The 20621-nt window shown below is 43.0% G+C and overlaps 1 protein-coding gene across 1 annotated transcript in view; it reads right to left on the bottom strand.

Annotated features, from left to right (window-relative positions):
* Nucleotides 1-20621, bottom strand: part of LOC148902146 (uncharacterized) — a 72452-nt gene that overhangs the window by 23714 nt on the left and 28117 nt on the right. The window contains 1 exon segment of the mRNA XM_088990470.1: nt 10050-10111. The gene's annotated coding sequence lies outside the window, so the exon portion shown is untranslated.

Here is a 20621-nt window from a genome sequence, read left to right as displayed (position 1 = left end):
CTTTATGACCCGTAATATAGAGGCGGACATCAAGAGGGGTCGACCAAACAACACCACTTGCGCTTTACTGCGCCGTTTGTCTGGTTTTGGCTGTGCATAATTTGCGTAAAAATACGCGTAAAGCGCACGCGGCAGTCAGCATGTCTGATGACGTACCAAAACCGAGCCCCCCTCCACTCGGATTAAAATCCTGGCGGTGGTATCCCGACTCTATCGTGTGGGGGTGGGTGCTACACTGCCCCTCCCCCGCCAAACAGAGAGGTGATGCAAATCACTTCCTTTCAATCCGTCTCTTTGTGTGCGTCAGGAATGACTTGGTGTAGGGGGCAGTTCGCCATTCACTTCACTTCATACGGCCGCCGACCTACCCCCCACTCCTACTCAAGCACAATAGCGTGAGATCTCCTTACACAGGCATTTTTTTATTCAAAACTCCCCGTCTTGCTTCCTGTTTCCAGCAAACAGCTCTTCATGCGAATGAATGAAACTTCTCAACCAAAAAAATCACACACACACACACACACACACACACACACACACACACACACACACACACACACACACACACACACACACACACACACACACAGTTGCGAAATGATTGTAAATGGACAAAAACAATAACGTTAAAGCGTCTGACTAAGATCACCTGCATCAAAAACAAATCGCACACCGAAATCCCCCACATTCAAGACACTTCTTCGAATATTTGTCCCTACAACAACGCGTTCACGAACAAAAGACTTCCAGTAACTCTTGTGACAACAAAAAAACTTCCAAGAACCATTCATGACATAATAGTGAGCCAAGTTTAAAACGCAACTCACCGCGGGTATACCAAGGGGGAAACACAAAAAATGCCGAAAATCTCCCAAATCGTAATGTGTATCCGCGTTCTTGTGTGCGTTTACGTCAACAATTTAGTACACACACACCAAAATAATCCTCGAAAAAAAATATCTTTATAATCCACTAAACAAGCTCTTTGAGTTCCCCCGGACGAAATCCGAAAATGTAGCCGAGAACGGCGCTCCGTATTTTGCCTGTTATGCTCCTCGTCCGGTTCGCCTCGGAGTAGCTTTTTTACACACACACGCGAAGCAGCCACGCAGCTCTCGGGTTGCTCTTGGCTCACTTTTTAAAGGGACAGAGCCAGCCAGCCACGCTCGCTCACACTCACACGCTGACGTCATCCCACGGCCCCGGAATTCCCTGACAGAGCACACTGGCACCCAGTCAGGCCGCCTCATGCACGACTCGCGGTACCAGAACCAAACCCCCCAACGCACCCTACAAGACCGCCTCTCTACACTTGAACACACGGTCATCGACACCAACGGCTATGAACGGACTACACTTCTGTCCATCAAGGTGTCACCACGCTCCGTGAAGAAATAACAGGGAAAAGAACGTTTGCTCAGTAACTCCCCCTAAAGGCGAACTCCAAAATTATTTTTAAAAGGGGATAAAATGAGGAACATATCTACAAAATGACTATAATTTCATAACGGTAATTTTGCATCAAGCAAAATTGGGATACTGTATAGCACAGGTGTCAAAGTCAAGGCCCGGGGGCCAAATCCGGCCCGCCACATCATTTTTTTCGGCCCGCGAAAGCAAATCAAACTTGTGAAATTCCATGATACTTGCTAAGATTCTGACCAAAATGTCATATTTTTGAATGTAAACCACAATAACAGTCATTATTATTGACTTCAGATTTTAAAACTAGTTATTCATTAATTGGTTGTGCGCTCTATATGAAATATGTGGAGGGGCTTAAACATTCTAATGGCCTCCCCAAATTCATAACGGCCCTCAAGAAGAAACCTTAACTATAATGTGGCCCGCGGCAAAAAATGAGTTTGACACCCCTGCTGTATAGTAATGATTACCATTAGAATGGTGAGTATGGTTTTTGTTTTTTTGAATGTTGCTGTGCCGATGACCATTTTGTGTTTGGGAGCCTTTGACTGAGTGAGTTGCTTGTTCTGTAGCCACAAAGGGACATAAGTCTTCTTGTGCCGGTCCCAAGCCCGGATAAATACAGAGAGTTGTGTCAGGAAGGGCATCCGACGTAAAAGCTTGGTCAAAACAAACATGCGGATCAAACCTCTAAAGATGGAGGACACTGATTTGCTGTGGCGACCCCTTGATGGGAAAAGCCGAAAGGAAAAGAAGATACAGTAAAGTCTCGTTATATCGATATTCTCGGGAGTTGGAAAAAATATCGATATAACCGGACTATCGATATATCCTATCCTGTGGCATGTAAATTTTCTCCTTGCGTTCATAAAAATAGTATCGTAATAAGCAGTACTATCGATATAACCGCTATCGATATAACGAGACTTTACTGTATTTCACTTATGAGGAAATGAACAGCAGATAAATTCGACTCAGCAGGGTTACTTAAAAAACACCCAAGTGTATGCATACTAACGTCTCCTTGGATTAAATTATTGAATATAACCTTCCAACCATTAAAAAATGATCACATCATGATTTCTTATCAATATTTTCAAGTAGAAATATGCATAAACCAAGTAAAGTTTTTTTGGTATTTCAAATCATCATTGCCCAATAATATGAAAAAGAAAACCCATCATTCCATTCCAGCTGCCCTCAAAATGAAAAAAAATATTGGTAATGTGTTTTAAAGCTTCAGCTGTTGTTAAAGCGCTATATAAATCAATATGTATTGTATTAAAGACGTATGTATTGTATTAAAGACTCTGACTTGTAAGGTCTTACGAAGCTGAGGCATCACATTATCGTTCACCATGTTGATGATTGTATAGCCACAGTCTTTTCTGGATGAAACTGTTCGATAAAAGCCTGCACTCATTCCACTTTGCAACATTGCCTCGATGAGCTCACTTGATGCTGCAGCCATCTCCTCCTCCTCGCCCTCAGATATTCAGATGTTCTCGAACCATCCGTTGCTGGCTTTAAAATCCTCAATAAGTGCCGAACTTCCATGTTGCCGCATGGCGATATCGGCGTGAATTAGCCGTGCTTTCCCGCACATAATTGCTTTACTCAGGCTGTCGCCGGATAACTGCTTTTCATTAATCTAAATTAACAGAACTTTTTCAACTTCTTCGATTGCCCGAGACCGTTGCTTTGACAGCACGTAAACACCTTTTGCAACAGACGCACCTTTGATGGCTTCTCTGTTGCGGAGAATGGTAGCAATGGTTGACTTAGCATAGCCGTACTCTGCCACGAAATCACACAAACGCACACCTCGTTCGTGTTTTTCAATTATCTCCTTCTTCTCCTCAACGGTGATTTTGTTTTGTGTCTTCTTCAGCTGAACACGAGCCTGTGGTGGTTTTTTTCAGTCCCATAATAGTAAAATTATCTGCAAAAAGCTCCTCGGAGGCGATCGATGTGTGCATTCAAGGAGAGGGGGTGTGGAAAGGTGCGCCGGCTAGAGCGTTGTTCGCTCGTGTGCTTCCGCCGAAGACCCGAAGATCACTCCGCCAGATCCGAAGATCACTCCGCCAGCCGTGGTGGGTGTGTATAGCGAAAAGTAGTGCGTATTTCAAGGTTTAATTTTCATAAAGTTGATCTTCGTAAACCGAAAATTTCATAAGGCAAGGTATTTGTAAACCGAGGTCTCACTTTACTTCCGCCTTCGTCAGAGTGTCACGGATGTTGTTGTGATGCACCTTTTTTCAGATGGTGTTACTATGAAGGCGTGACCTACCCGTTAGATCTGACAGGCAAGTCACGCCGCTGTCTGCTCGTCCCTCCAGGATAGTGCTCCAGGTGGTAGAGAGCATGTAAGCTCCCTCTTTTTGTAGTTTAGAAATGCTTAGTAATAAATAAATCAATAAATAAATACACAAATAAATATGTAAATAAATAATTTGATAAAAAAATTAATACATATTTTATGCATGATAATTAACTCATTCATTGCCAGACGATGTGCAAATATGTGTCCACTCCAGTGCCAGGGGTTTTGTCATTTTCAGGCAAATTGCAGGATCCACACAATATTGAGTTTTAGGGCTACATAACCATTCAATACAGGGTAAGAAACCTTAGACTCTCTTCTTTCAGCAGAAAAAAATATTTAATTATTAAATTATATGAGTCTGGAGAATATGAGGTGCAAGTCAGGGCGGCTGTACAAAAGGCTAATGCTGGCCCCTCGTGGGTGGGAAAAACATTGCCAGAGGTCTGACCAGGTCTTTATTGGCATCCCCCTCGCAAAAAAAAAAATGGGGAATGGTGCTCTACGTCATATTTTCAATTCCCGAATAAATTCGGGAATGGCAGTGAATGAGTTAAGTCATAGCGGCTCCTTCTGGTACGCGCGAATTGCCCAACAGTGGGACATAAACTACAGTCATGCAGACAAATTGAGAAGTTCACAATGAGCTGCAATAATGCTTGTGAATTTTTGCAGAGGTTAAAGAATATCTCTCAGCAACTAACGTTATATTGTATGTCCATGAGTTTGTGTTCAAATATGCTTTGCTTAAATATTAGAACACCGCCAAATATATGCTATTTCTTAGTCCGTCTAGGGATTTCTCATTATATGTTATAGCATCTAGCTAAGTGAACTTGTCGAAGACGAAGTTACGTGGTTTTCTAAAAAGTTGCAAAGTGCGGCCATAAAGCTTGAAGCCTCTTTTCTGAAGTGGTCGAGGCAAAAAAAAAATGGCCACACGTCATCTTGTATCTTGAAAAACTTGCAAGTTCGACAACTTGTATCTCAGAGTACCGGCTAGATACTACCAAAATTAGCCTGTGTTAAAACATCACAACTGCAGCCGCTACTTTTTCACCACCATGAAATTAGGTGGTGCCTTGACTAACCAACCCGCTGATATCGTAGACCCCAAAAGAAGGTCATCCTGGGCCACTATGACAAATTCAAACGTTTAATTCACTTGATGCCAAGCCAGCGTCACAGTATAATTCTTTAAAAAGTGTTCCTTTCACACAGCAGAAAAAGATTATCTCAGGGAACAAAATGTGCCTCTCTTTTTCACGCCGGAAACATTTCTATTCCATGTCATCATTTTTGCTTTCATAATATCAGTGAAGGGCAACATCGGTCAAACTGCGTCTATGTATGTTGCGTGTGTCTGTGTGTGCGTCACACCTTTTAAACACAAAATCGGCTATATTTAGCAAGCCCTGGCTCAGCGGGAAAAAGGACAGCGAAATTATCAAGAAGAACGGGAAGATGAAGCAGAGAGGGCAACATAAGGCTTAATAATTATAATAACTCAGATGATGCACACTCATTTTGGTCCTATTGACAAAAAATGTCAGGAGAACATTGTATGCAACGTCAACAGTTGTGTTGGCTCACAAGTGGCCTATTGACAACAGAAGATGTTTTGTGAGAATGAGTAATGGAGTGCTGTGCACGTAGCACCCGGGATCCATGCGAGTCCATTGTCAAAGTGGAAATGAACGAGTAGCACATTGTCGTGTTAACAATGAAGCCTTGCCTACGAAAATGCAGTTGAACTCATTGTTTCCGCAGAGCAGGAAAAATATCTGGCCCTGAGCATTTGTTGTATGTTGTTTGGAAGGGGGATTTCCCACAGCTGCAAACCACTCTCAAGGATTTGTGTGACGTTATTATTATTTGTCAGCTGTGAGCATACGAAGGGTCTTTCAGAATCTTCTGAGACGAAGGACGAAACGAAAAAAGAAATACATTTAACTTGTTATACGTATTGCATTGGCTTCATTCAAGTCTGACCGTAACATCTATGCTAAGTGCCACTAAACAGCTATGACGTGCCGTACAAGCGTACTAGCATTAAGCTTGCTGACATTCCTTTGATGACATTATATTGTTAGCCTTCAAGGAAAACTGTCCAAGTCAATATGCTTGCTTACAAAGTGTATTTTTATTCTCAGCCTATAATGCTGGTTGGCTAATATTTAATAATAATACGTGAATCTTATATAGCGCTCTACATGATATTCAAAGACATGTTACACAAAATGGATAACATAAAACACTCAGAATGAAGTTGAGGATAAAGTTAGATAGCTAGCGAGCTAGCTAACTCTAGAAAGGAGTCAGATGTTTCAGAAAACAAGGATTTACAGGTATTGTCACGGTGTGCAAAGTGGTGATGGCGGTTGTGGATCCCAAAAAGCAGGCAGGAGAGAGCAGAAGGTTGTACTTGAGAAATTGTATTAAAATAAAGTCAGCAGGAACCAACTCCAAAACATCAAAATCATCTGAACAGAAACATACAAAGTATCAAAGAAAAACTAAGAGTAAAAGTCGGCCAAAAACAAACTTGACAGGGTGAAGCAAACACATTCAATGCACAATGCATACAAATGATCCGAAACCGAATGGTCGTGCCGGGAGTCCTTTTAACTGCCACTAATGAAGACGACCAACACTTGAGCAACTAAGGGCGGGGCCGACAGCACTACCCGTTGGTCGCCAACCAGAACGTGGCAGTCTGCCACTGATCAGGACGACCAGCACCTGTGCAGGTGCGGGGGGGGCGACAGCGCCCCACGTTGGTCGCCAACCAGATCGTGACAGGTATAAACCTGCCCCTGTTCTTCTCTTGGCCTCAGTACAACGATGCTGGCAATCCGTTGACAACGGGAAAAAAATTCAGGCCGAGAAGGAGCAGTCAGAATGCTCCAGTGTTTCTCCTCTCACGAGTTTGGTCAACCATTTTTGAGTTGAACATGTATGTATAATTCTCTTTTGTTTAATGTGTCAGTTTCACGGTTAAATTCAACTGGGAGTGACAAAAAAAAGAAATTAAATGTCTTAATAACTACTTTAAAAAGGTATACTTAGTCTCAGAACACTTTTAAAATAAATGTACACCCTGTAATAAAAAGTGTTTCACTGCACACTGAAAGTGTGCTTGTGTAAGGAACCTATTGTTCAGGCCAAGCCACCTTATGATGAAAGGAAAACGATTTTATGATTGACAGATGTGGGAACACCCACGACAGGCACCACACACGGCGTACATGAGATGACAATATGAAGCCGCAACAAAGGATGCCGAATCGCGGCGATCATTCATGGAGGTCCAACTTTGTGTGTGGCGCAGGGAGCGACAACTGCACGCTTATCGCTCTGATATTGATGTGTGCAAAACAAGGAGCGGGGAGACATGTGCGTGCGATGTGTTCAATTAAGGACAGTTCTTGCACTCCTATAAACATGTACCGTCTTCGCAGAAAAATTCCCGCCCCACCAGCTGTCTATAATTCCACAAATAAACCATATTAAAAAAGAAGAAGAAGCCTGGACAGCAGCTTGTGTGCTCATGTGAGACAGAATGTGCATGTGTGTATAGGTGTGTGTGTTTTGATATGTGTGTTGTGGGGACATTTCTTGTGCGTGTTCCTCCGTTACAGATGGCGCGTTTCTGCCTCTCATATGGAGGCTGCTGTGTGGGACCATGCATGAGTGTGAGAGAGACGGCTTGAGTCAGCCTTTTGGGTACACTCGGAGTCTGACAGACACAATATTGATAATCATGACGACAATGGGAAGAGACGCAATCACTGTTATCTCACGATATTTTTTTCGGGGGTAAATGGGTTTGGACTATATACATTGCAAGTCAATGTTTGTGTGTCTTGTGTGTACTGTACTACAATGTTGCATCATAATACTGGCAGGCAGCACTGAGGCCTACTGGATGGAAATGCAGTAAAATTTCAAGAGTACAAAGAATATTTTGTATGCCTGTGAGTAATTTTCGAACGCTCTGTTTGTATATCTTGCAGTTGTTCGAAGATTTACAGTTACTATGTGAATTTCCGTTAGCCCCCCCGAAGGTATTTCACATTCTGTGCCAGCTAGGAGACTGAGGTCGAACAGCTCCTTGTCTGATTTTGTAAATGAAAGTGAAAGGGGTGATGAAATGATGTTGTGTCACTGTTGCCAGGTGGAACGCCTGCTTACGCCCATCCTTTTTCACAATTTTTAAAATCCACACACACAACAAACATTTATTTTCTATACACTCGTGTCAAGTTCAATATTTACGCACAGATCATATTAAAATAGAACCTTGAATTACAGCGGGAAAGAGAACAATTTGACCACAGGTGTCAAAGTCAAGGGCCGTGGGCCAAATCTGGCCGGGCACATCATTTCATTCGGTCCGCGAAAGCAAATCAAGCATGTGAAGTGCCATGATGCATGCTAAAGTCCGAACCAAAATTTCAAATTGTCGTATGTAACCCACAATAACGGTAATTAATCTTGACTTCAGATTTCAAACTAATTATTCATTCATTTGTTGTGAATTCGGTATGTCATATAAGTGGAGGAGATGAAACGTTCTGATGGTTTCCCCAAATTCATAACGGCCCTCAAGAAGAAACCGTAACTACAATGTGGCCCGTGGCAAAAGATGAGTGTGACACCCCTGAATTAGACTATTCTCGTCATACTATATTCTTCACTCATTCACTGCCAGACGTGCAAAAACGTGTCCACTCCAGTGCCAGGGTTTTTGTCATTGTCACTCAAATTCCAGGACCCACAGATGTTTTCGGACTACATAAACATTCAATGCAGCAAAAGTAACCTAAGATTCTCTGTATCTACCCCGGTCAAGGGTAGTCAGACTTTAGTTCGCTGACGAAGCCTCTTGGATAGGAGGCGAAACGTCCGAAACCTTCACTTTTGTACAGATGACGGCTGAAGAAACCTTCTCATCGATGGACCACTCCTGTACGACTGAGAGCTTACACAGACGTACCCCGGTCAAGGCTGACGCTTCGTACTGATGTCACAACGTTTATTGTGAAACACTTGCAACACCGTGAAAACTAAAGGACATTGAAACAACAACATTACAATAAGTTCGACAAGACATACAATAAGCAAATTAATAACGTACCGTGTGCACCTTATTAACCGAAAGTAGATAAACTTTTACATAGACTTTAGACTGTCGTTCTTTCTTGACCAGTTGCTCTGCTTCTGTCTCTCGCTTGCATTACTCTGGTACATCGAAACACATGACACGGAAGCGGAGGTGATAATGACAAAACATTATAAATAAAGTATTGAAGACGATTTTAAGCAAAACACATATACAGTAAAGTCTCGATAGTCCCGGTTATATCGATACTATTTCTATGCACGCACGGAGAAAATTACATGCAAACAGGGTCGGATATATCGATAGTCCCGGTTATATCAATATTTTTTCGGACTCCCTTGAATATCGATATAACGAGACTTTACTGTATAAAGGTTTGCATAGAAACGTGAAACACTTTTACAGAACAAGACCAAATAAATTATATTTTTGTTGTCATGGCAACCAATGACAATATACCCGCCAGTTACACTCTCTTCTTTCATCGGAAAAAAATAGTTAATTCCTAAATTACATGGGTCTGGAGTTATATGAGCTTGAGACGATGGCGGCTGTCCAAAATACAATGCAATACATATATATTGGTTTATATTTCGCTTTAACAATAGCTGAAGATGGAACAAAGCGCTAACATGGAAAAAAGGGAAATGCTGGCCCCTTGGGGAAGGGAAAAGCATTGCCAGAAGCCATGGCCAGCACTTTATCGGCACCCAAACAACAACAAAAAACAAAACCTGAACAAATTTGGGAATGGTGCTCTATATCATAATTTCAATTCTAGAATAAATTTGTGAATGGCAGTGAATGGGGTTAAAATCACACGGTTTTTTTATATGGGCTCTTCATGTCACAGATTTTGCTTCATTGCGGTTGGGCCTAGAAACAGTTCACTGTACACAGATTCCAACACGAGTTCTTTCAGTGTGACCATTTTTGGAATAGCGCAAATACCTTGGCAAATCCGTTTCTCGCTTTGACAAAAGGCCACACAAGTGCACGTTTGACAACTTACACAACCCTCGCTGTACGAGATATTGTGAGAGCTCATCACAAGGCCAGTCATTACACAACTGATGACCTTCGCAAGCGATGACAGCGTGGGCCCCCGCGCACGATTACAACACATCTGGCGTCATCGCTGCCAAAAGAGCCAAAACAATGAGAAATCAGCCTTACCGCGTGACCATGGATAGTGGAGTCCGTCGATTTCAGCAGGCCAGCATCATATATTCCGCCTCCTAAGAAAAAAACAAAAACACACAAAACACGCACAACTTTAAAATCAGTAGAAACAACAGACAACGCGCGCCATCGTTTGTCTACTCGTTTAATCGACTTTCCTGAGACATCTGAGACCGAGGCGCAGGGTTCAAAGGTTAAATAGTTCCAGCCAGCCAAGTGTATGCGTGTGTGAGTGTATGTGTGACTCATTCATAAGAGTGAATGCCACCCCTTCCCCACCCCAAAACACACCTCCTGTCACGGTTTGCTAGGTGGTGATGGCGGGTGCGTATCCCAAAAACCAGGCAGGAGGGAGCAGGAGGTTGTTTGACAAATTGTATTAAAATAAAGGTCAGCAGGAACAAAATGTAAAACATCAAAATGATCTGAACAGAAAAAAAGCATCAAAAGAAAACCAAGTGTAAAAGTCCTCCAAGGTTAAACAAACACATGCACAGCATACAATGCATGCGATTGCAGACAAAGCATGCAACAAACAATGAACCGACACCGGGTGGTCGTGCCGGGAGTCCTTTTAAGTGTCAATGATTAAAACGACCAGCACCTGCGAGGCTGCAGGCAGGGCTGACGTCGCTACCCCAATCCGAACGTGGCAGTCCGCCACTGATCGGGACGACCAGCACCTGTGCAGGTGCAGGCGGGGCCGACAGGGCCACCCGTTGGTCGCCAACCAGATCATGACACCTCCACTTGCACACGGCACACACGACAGGTGATGAGGTCTTTCTTTCGCTCTCGCGCACACACGCACACACACACACACACACACACACACACACACACACACACACACACACACACACACACACACACACACACACACACACACACACACACGCACACGCACACGCACCTCTTGAACTCGGAAGCCAAACCAAAGAAATGTCCCCACAACGCACATATCAAAACCCATTCACACGTGCACACACGTCCTAAAATTACCTCCTCCCCCTCCCTTCCTATTGACACTTCCCATAGAAACGATGACACAGGCACCATGACACAATGGCTGAAAATGACAATTTAAATCGAGGATAAAGAATATATACCAGTGCACGTTATTGTATTGCCTGTCTACGTGTTACTGCACCGCTTGGTTTCAAATTTCCACCGCGAAAAATTTCGCACCCCCATGTGGGCCGCACATAGCCTTGGGTGTTCTGTGTGCATGTGTGAGACAGCTTTGTCAATACAGACGCATATACAGTTGGCTTGGGCTTCACAGATCTCGCAGCCTGGAGGGTCAAAAGCTCCCTGACCTCTGAACTTCGGTTCAGAGGTCTCAGCCTTCTGGGCCACAGCTGGCCTCAGCGTCACACACATGTGTGTGCAGGTGGGCGACTATTTGCATAGCGCCTATCCCCGCGGCAACACGTGGTCATAAAAACAAGTCATGTATGCAGAAAACAACCAGCAGTTTAAAAAAATGTTGGAGCAGTGACCACACTCTGGAAGCCACTCGGTTGTTCATGAGATTCTCACATGACCAAAGTGTTGGATCATAAACTGCCTTGCGACTAAAGGTTAACTAGCAAGGCCTTTTCCGGCTTAAACGCTATCAGAAGCACTGTGTTACATTTGTAGGCTATGCGTATTCTATTGAACACGCTATGAAATAATAAAAACATATTTGTATGAATACACATCCACACTAGCTGAACCACTTTAGCTTCGGATGGTCCTCACTGTGAAGCGGACCTGCTAATCAGTGGACCACCGTGATGCCCCAAAAGAAATGATACTTCATGAGAAATGATCCGTTGTCATGCCGAGTATTAGGTGAGCTTTTGGCTGATAGGACGATGCGACATCGGAACCGCAGGAGCACTTTTGGAGTCAAAATCAGCCTTTTGGGACAGACTCTCAACATTCAAGTTAGCAAAATCTTTTTGGCTAATAAACTACCTCTGAAATGTAATTTTACGGCTGCTGCCACTTTATGCTGGGATGCTAGCTGCTTGCCGCTAGCATTATTCTAATTGACAGTGTAACCTATTCAGGGTTTCTTTCTTTCCTAGAACTAGTTTTTAAAAATATATATAAGTAGTGTGGCGTGGTGCTAGACTGCTCAGCACATCGACCCCACAGTGTCGAGTTCAATTCCGGCTCCGACATCCCCGTATGAAGTTTGCTTTGATCCTTTTTTATCTATAACCGATTCAAACAACAAAGATGATGAAAACAAGTGATTAAGATTGAATGACTCTCTGTGTCTTATGTGTTGTGTTGTATTATTTTGTTGATAAATTATAATTTCAAGATGGCGGCGCGAGAGTTGCAACCTTTACAGCGGCTCTTACAGTACACCGTTTGTTCTTCCTTTCATAACATTGCTGGCGTAAATTGAGCATTTCTCCAAATTGAGACGAATAAATGTTTCCCTATTGTTATCCTTGTTCTTCATTGTTGTTCATATTCTCCCCGTGCCTGCGTGGGGTATCTGGTTGTCTGGTTTACTCCCACATTCCAAAAACATTAACGGCAGGCTAATTGAACACTTCAAATTGTTCCGAGGCATATATATGGGCGCGGATGGTTGCTAGTCTCTGTGTGCACTGTGATTGTCCGGCAACCAGTGCGGGGTGTCCCGGCCTACTGCCCGAAAACAGCTGGGATAGGTTACAGCACACCTGCGACCTTTGTGAGGATGACGTGAATCAGAAAACGATTGGATCTATAAGTAGCAATCGCGATGGTGGACTTCAAAATAAAATCCTAAGAACAAAGACACAGATGTTTAGATTCTCTGGTATGCGCGTTAGCAGCTCAACACATGACGCATAACATATGCAATCGTTATCACGGTTACCTCAACATGTTTAGCATTGCCGCTTTAAAAAAGCGGCAATCGAAATGACCATTTGCGCTCTGCATTGTGAACTTTGCACGGCGGCCAAGGAGCAGGCGGCATGCGCCATCCCACAAGGCAAGAGCCGAGTTAGTCAGCGCTGATTCAGCGGCTGCCTTCAAGTTCTCCTACAGACCCACACACAGGGAGTTCTCTCACGTACAAAACAGCAGGCAGTCGTTACGTTCTGTGCTTTCTGCGCTCGTTGGCATCACATTTACACAAACGACACTCAAATGAACTATTGTGCCGACGTACCACAAGGAAGACTATTTTACCAAAATTTGTGGGTGCATTTGAGGTGATGTGTGTCACTTTCTGCCAACAACCGCCAGCCGAGGCGCATGCCAGGCCGGACATTGCACAGCGCATGCGGCGGTTTTACTCATGAGCTTTAGCCAAAAAGTCATACAAGCGCTCCAGCACACGGATCTCGGTTGGACTTTGTCATGCACACATCAGACGTGTGTGTGGGAAGGCTTACCTGACAACTTCGAGAATGGTTTTTAGAGTACACAATTTATGAATAAAGCACTAACAATACTTTTCACCTCAAAAGTTTAATTCCTACATGTACATCGTAAAATATGAATGTGGATGTATTCTTTATCCTCTGCAAAGAACACTAAATATTACTGAAGCTTTCTGAGAAGTTGTGGTCCTTCCGGCTGTCGGCATGCCCACTTTTGCCCCCACTCTATGCTCATCTGCTTTATTTTAATGACCAAAATCAAATCATGTAAAATCAAACACCTGCGCTGCAGGTGTTTGATTTTACATGTGGTTACTCTTTCAGAGTGCAGGTCCTGCACTCTGAAAGAGTAACCACATTTAATTTCATGCCAAGTTCTTGTTCTCTCAAAATGGCACAGCCTTCACAAATCAGTCACAGTTGTCATGGAAACCGTCTGCATTGATACGTAGACATTGAGGTGCCCAATACATGGCTTTGTGGCTCAATCTGTGTGTGTGCACGTGTGTGTGTGTGTGTGTGTGTGTGTGTGTGTGTGTGTGTGTGTGTGTGTGTGTGTGTGCGTGTTTGGAGGCCCCTCCAGAGAAAAAAAAAAGACAAACAGGTGAAGACCAGATTGGGTTCCACCTCATTTCCTCAGCTTTGTGCAGCTGGTCAAGGACACACACACACACACACACACACACACACACACTCACACGCACGCACGCACGCAGACACACACACGCAGACACACGCGCGCACACACACACACACACACACACACAAAATGTTGTTTACTCACTGAGTTTTCCCGCGTAATTTCAAGACACAACCAGCCAAGCAACATAGCGCCAAGCACGATGACCTGACATGGGAAATATGTCGCAAGGCGATTGACGATTGCACATGACACGAGAGGGTTGGAGACGCACGTGAAAAGAACGAGAGATTGGTATGTGAGCGAGGCGGGAGAGAAGAGTTTACTCTGGGACACCAGAACCCGGTGACATGACACAGATGCACTCTGCTACTGTGCACGCAGGCAGAGAGAAGGCGCAGGGGGAAGAAGGGGAGGGGGGGGACGGTGCAATGGAGCCACTGTGATGAAGAAGAGGCCGGAACAGGAAGGAGGGGGAGGGATGGCGTTGGGAGCTGTAGAGAGATGAGACGCTCCATTTCTATCATGGGACATTATTTTAATTAGGGCTGAAAGATATTGAGAAAATAATATACTATAATTGTCACACCCCGCACCCACTCCCCGCCTCTCAATATTGTGATTGAATTTTAATGTACGCTTATTTTCCACAACATCGGGGGAAAAATGGTCCTGACACATTCCTCATCTTTTACTCAAGTAATGATTTTAACTAATATGTGTTTAATTTAATGACTATGTCAATTACAGTTGTGAACTTGGGCAACCCCTCGACTTTTGTCAGCACTTACGACGTCCACTTAAAATCTTCCCACACAGTTGTCACGTGATAATTTACATCAGATGACAACAACAATGCAAACATCTCAGGGCACTCCCAAATATTTCTAGAGCGCAATGTATCGCTTGGAATTTCCGTCATTCAAGCGTTCATTCTTGGGCTTGGACGAAGCGCTCGAGCACATTGGGATCTAGAGTCCATATAAGCGTCCATATAAGTATCCTCAATCCCACATTCCAGGGTTCATTTGGGGACAGATGCTCTGTGTCATGAGGTCAAGTTAGGGTGACGTCACACCACGTCGGCGATAAGGCAATAATGGATGAGAAATTATGTAATATTTTCAAGTACCGTATTTTCCGCATTATAAGGCACATCTAATACCAGTGTCTGAAACTCATGACCAAAAGTTAGCAGACACCAGGGCAGACAACTCTGAAAAGTTGCCAGCCTCTTTTTTCACAACTTGAAACACAATAGGACGACTAATCGCAAAAAAAAACAATTGTTGCAAAGTATCAAGGATTTTTTTAATTAAGGATGTACCTAGCACAAATGCTCCCTTGCTTAATTTATCTTAAATATCCCTTGCTGATGATTTTGCTCCAGTTGTCGTTTGTCCATACACTGTTTGTCATTTTGCACAATGCAATGTTTGCGTTGCGTGTCGCCTGCTACAAGCCATGTGAACTCCTCTTTCCACGATGCTTTTAATAATAATAATAATAATAATAATAATAATAATAATAATAATAATAATAATAATAATAATAATAATACATTCGATTTCTCAGCGCCTTTCAAAGCCCTCAAGGACACTTTAAAGTCATGGGATAATGTACGTTTACGTTTTGTAGCGTCATAAATTTTGTTAGTTTCTTTTGAATCTTTCTTCTGGGGCTGAGGTTCTGTGCATCTACTTTGGAAAATGATATGCAAATGCAAGACCTTATAACGCTCGGGAAAGTCCGGAAACACAAAGCAGGCTTCCGATTGGCTGCCGTGCCGAGTATGCCAAATTGGCAAACGAACCGAAATTCCGAAATTTCCAAACCGAACAAAGATTTTGAAATCGGAATCATTTAGTCCAATTTTGAAATCTTTGTTCAAATGTTTACTTTATTGAATAAAGCAAACGTTTGATTTGAAAAAAAAAAAACGTTTTTTTTTCTTGAAAAAGTTGTGGGCCACCCGGGCGGAGACATTTTGTAAGTTGTACGCCCGACGTAAAAGTTGCATGCCCCGGACGTAGACGTTATTTCAGACACTGCTAATACATACCCTTCAATTTTTTTCAAAAGCTGACCATGAGCCTTGTAATCAAGTGCCCCTTATATATGGAAACATTTTTCTAATATGTCACTCATTGAAGGTGCGCCGTGTAATCCGGTGCGCCTTATACAGTACGTATATGGAAAAGGTTTTAAAATATGTCATTCATTGAAGGTGCGCTTTATAATCCAGTGCACCTTATAGTGCAGAAAATATGGGAAACTATCCATCCAGTGTAACACCATACATACGCTTGCAGACAATTAATACTTTTCAGCCCCTCCCACACACACACATGTCCCCACAACACATAAAACACACACGCACACACACACACACACACACACACACACACACACACACACACACACACACACACACACACACACACACACACACACTACATACATAGTGTGCCATCCCTTCCATAACACCTGCCAAACCTACACCAAGGTCACACACCTCAATTACCCCAGACGCGCTCACACGCACAACGAGCGAGGCGTGAGCGCATACAAGATCAGAGAGGAAGCGAGGGAAAGAGGGCGGAGCGGAGGGAGAGCAGATTTCACGCTAGCCTGAACAGCGGCTAACACGCGCCGCCGGTGCTGACGTTTTATTTATGATGTGCAATGTCGGGGACTTGCCCTCTTCTCTCTATTCCGTCGCTTTCACCTCAGAGTGGCCTTCCCATTAATTGCGGATGCAGCGATTGCTTGGAAGAAACGCTTTTAGAGGTCACTTTGCCATAAGGGGCTTGTAATTAAAAAGGCCGATATTTCATAAGCGTTTAAAGTGCAACAATATGAAAGAATAATCAGGCTTTGGACAGATGGGCATCAATGTCCGTGGCAGGTAATTTCACTGTGGATAGTAACAAATTCTGTCCATTATCCCCTGAAAATATGTTGTCCTTTCAATAATCTGCTTTAGAGTGCCTCGTTGTCAGCAGTGAGTTCATGAACATAGACAGAGATGGACGGCGGGAATGTGTATTTGTATTTTTTTAAAGTCAGATAGCTCATGGACCGTGTCTGATTCACGTTTTGGTTTGCGACCAACGGGTGGCACTGCAGTGCTCCGCCTGCAGCTGAACAGGCATTGGTCGTTTTAATCAGTGACACTTAAAAGTACTCCCGGCACAACCATTCAGTGTCGGGTCATGTTTGTTTCACCCTGTCATGTTTGTTTCGTCTTGTCATGTTTTACTCATGGTTTTGTTTGCTACTTTGGACCTTTCTGTTCGATGACTTTGTGTCTTGAGATTTTGGTCCTGCTGACTGCTGACAAATTGTCAAATATACCTTGCTCCTCCCTCCTGCCTGCTTTTTTTGGGGTCCACCACCACAAACACCTAGCAAATTGTGACAGTCTGAAAGTGTGTATCATTGACCTGGGTCATAGAAGAGGATCCATTTTCACAACTCCAAAATATTTGCAATGTGTTAACATAGAAAAGATACTCAAAAGTCACTGGACACGCCCGCAGTGCTTATGAGCAGAGATTGTTTATTAATTTAGAGCTTTGTTTGCAATTTTAATGTTTTTTTAACATGAGGCACGCTCTTCCACACGGTATGTGAAATTACAAAACACTTTTCACTTGAAGGGGACTTGCATTGAATAATGTGTCCCGCCTGGAGTAAAATTGACAAAAATGGAGCGTATCGAACAAATACTGTCAGGGAAATTATAGTACCCCCTCTGCCACACACACACACACACACACACACACACACACACACACACACACACACACACACACACACACACACTCCTCTGATCTCTGCAATCAACACCATCTGATCAAAAGTCACAAGTTCTGTGGACTCTGCACTGGGGGTTTGAACAGCTGTAGGACTAGCGGAAGGAAAAAAGGAGGGAGGGAGAAAGCGGGGATAATTAAAAAAAACTAAAAGAGAAGGGTGAGGAAATCCGAGAAGGCTGCCGGGAGATGAAGATGAAGGCGAGAGGCAGGAGGGTGCAGCCAGACGACGACGAGGAGATGGAGGGGCTCCAATCACTGAGACAGATCAGGTTAACAGTCTGGAGGGGGGGGGGGGGGGGTGCACCTAAACCCCTACCCCACACACTCACAATAAAACCCATAAAAGGTCAAAGTGCAACCCATGGCCTCCTGACACACTTACCGAATCCCTGTTACGAAAAAAAACCAAACACTGAAATCTCAAACGAATTCACAGCAAGCATAGACACTGAGCCGCCGCTGAACTCAACGTTACCGTTTATCGCCCGCGGTTCCACGAAAGCTAGTGGCGAGGTCAGGGTTCATCGTGGAACTGCGTTAACAAGACAGTCGGTAGAGGAAACGGTCCGAGTGAGAAGGTGGGCCACCGAAAAGGCGTCTCACGCGCATACGCCGCCAATCCGTTTAAGTGAGTCAATCAGGTTAATGCATTACCGTAAGCTGATCAGCGGCATTGATTGAAGTCAGGGTTGAGGTCACGCATGCAATGCGCGCTCTCTCTTTGTGTGTGTGTTTGTCTGTTTGAAACCAGAGCAGCCAGTAAGACGAGTAAAACTGGTAAAACCGAGCTTTATGAAACACTTGAGATGCATTTCCCATGAAAGAAAGATGCACTTTTTCATTCATGACATTCTGAAGCCAATGTTTGCACGGTTCCACACACGCATGGTCACTAATTACCGCGGTGCTTTGAAATACGACGAGCGGAAGTTATATAGCAAATGGCGCACCCTTGGATAACACTTTGATGTTGTTTTTTTTCTCGGAACTTGTGTATCATACATCTTGGTATGCTTTGTTATCAGAGTGAATAATATGAATGAATGAATGAATGAATGAATGAATGAATGAATGAATGAAGCTTCAAAAGTGTAAATGCTTTTAAATCTAGGTTAAAAATGATCCCCTCTTTGCATGATTCAGGTCATTCAAAGCATTTTACAAAATCTCGTATGCTATATTCGCATTTTTTAGTCAGCTAGTTTGTATTTCTGGACTCTGCTTTCAAATGTATGTAACACTTTAGTGTGTGTAAATTTGGTAAATTGAAATTTGTGAAGTACGTTGAGTTACCTTGTGTGTAAAAAAAGCTGCCCGGGCCGCGCCCCCTAGACTGCCCTGATATGGTGACATTTAGTCCCTAAATTCTGAAACAGTGCAAGTATGATTTCATAACGACTTATCTGCTCGCGCCAGTGGCACTAATGATGTTGAAGATTATTTTTTGAAAATAATCATAATTGCCCATAATTAAATATAATTACTATTCTTGAATAATGTTGAAGACAAACCTCTGCGCATCCCGAATTTTCCACACGATAAGGCTTAATTTTTTCTCAAAAGATGAGTCTGTGCCTTATACGCAGGTGCGCCTTATACGTGAAGTCATATTGACCCACAACAGGTCTCGCAACTACTGTCAGCAGCAGCCGACTCCACTTCCCCCTATCGAAGTAGTGCGCACTGCATTCTGGGATGTATAAAAAAAGTTGAATTTTGCTCATCTCTTAAAATTCCTTCACCAGGGCGATTTTTTTCCATTTTTAACACAATGATTAGAAATGGAAAACTATTTGTTTTGTGCTTGTTTTTGTATTTAGTGTCCCCTAAAAAATTATTTCTGAAAATGTTAAGGCCAAAATGCTCCACGAGGGAACATAAAAGTTTTAAAGAATGAAGATTGGTTATCTCAGAAAATTACTGTATGTTATTGTATTGTGATAAACTCTGGAATATTATTGAGCTGATAAAAATCGATAATATGGTGTCAAAAATATAAAATTCATTTAAGGTGCGCCTTATAAACTGGTGTTACCTTATAGTGCGGAAAATATGGTACTTATTTTTTGCAAAGAAACCAGTGCGGACAAGAACACCAAATGAACTCATTCCCGAATGTATTCAGAAATTGAAAATACGACGTGGAGCGCCATTCCCAAATTTGTCCAGGTTTTTGTTTTTCTCGCTGAGACTGCAGATAAAGCGCTGGTCAGGCCTCTGGCAATGTTTTTTACTCTTCCACGAGGGGTCAGCATTTACCTTTTTTTCCATGTTAGTGCTTTGTTACAGCTTCAGCTGTTGTTATAGTACTATATAAACCAATGTGTATGTATTGCATTGTATTTTGGACGGTCACCTTCATTTCAAGCTCATATAACCCCAGACCCATATAATTTAAGAATTAACTGTTTTTTTCTGATGAAAGAAGAGAATGTAATGTTTCTTAAACTGCATTGAATGTTTATTAAGTCATAAAACTCAATATTCTGTGGGTCCTGCAATTTGAGTGAAAATGACAAAAACTGGCACTGGAGTGGACACATTTTTGCACATCTGGCAATGAATAAGTTAATATGGAGTAATCCGACAACCAAGCACTTATTTAGCTGTACTGCTGTGTCCGAACCGGAGACCGGGGATGCAAAAATTGTGTGTTATGAACGGGAAATTAGAGTATTTCTTTCATGACTATGACATTGTGCTCTGGAGCATAGTCACCTTATAC

This window comes from Hippocampus bargibanti, linkage group LG02 (assembly GCF_051943395.1).
Source record: "Hippocampus bargibanti isolate YZ-2025 linkage group LG02, ASM5194339v1, whole genome shotgun sequence".
Classification (NCBI taxonomy): Eukaryota; Metazoa; Chordata; class Actinopteri; order Syngnathiformes; family Syngnathidae; genus Hippocampus; species Hippocampus bargibanti.
This window is presented reverse-complemented; position numbering and strand designations above follow the sequence as displayed.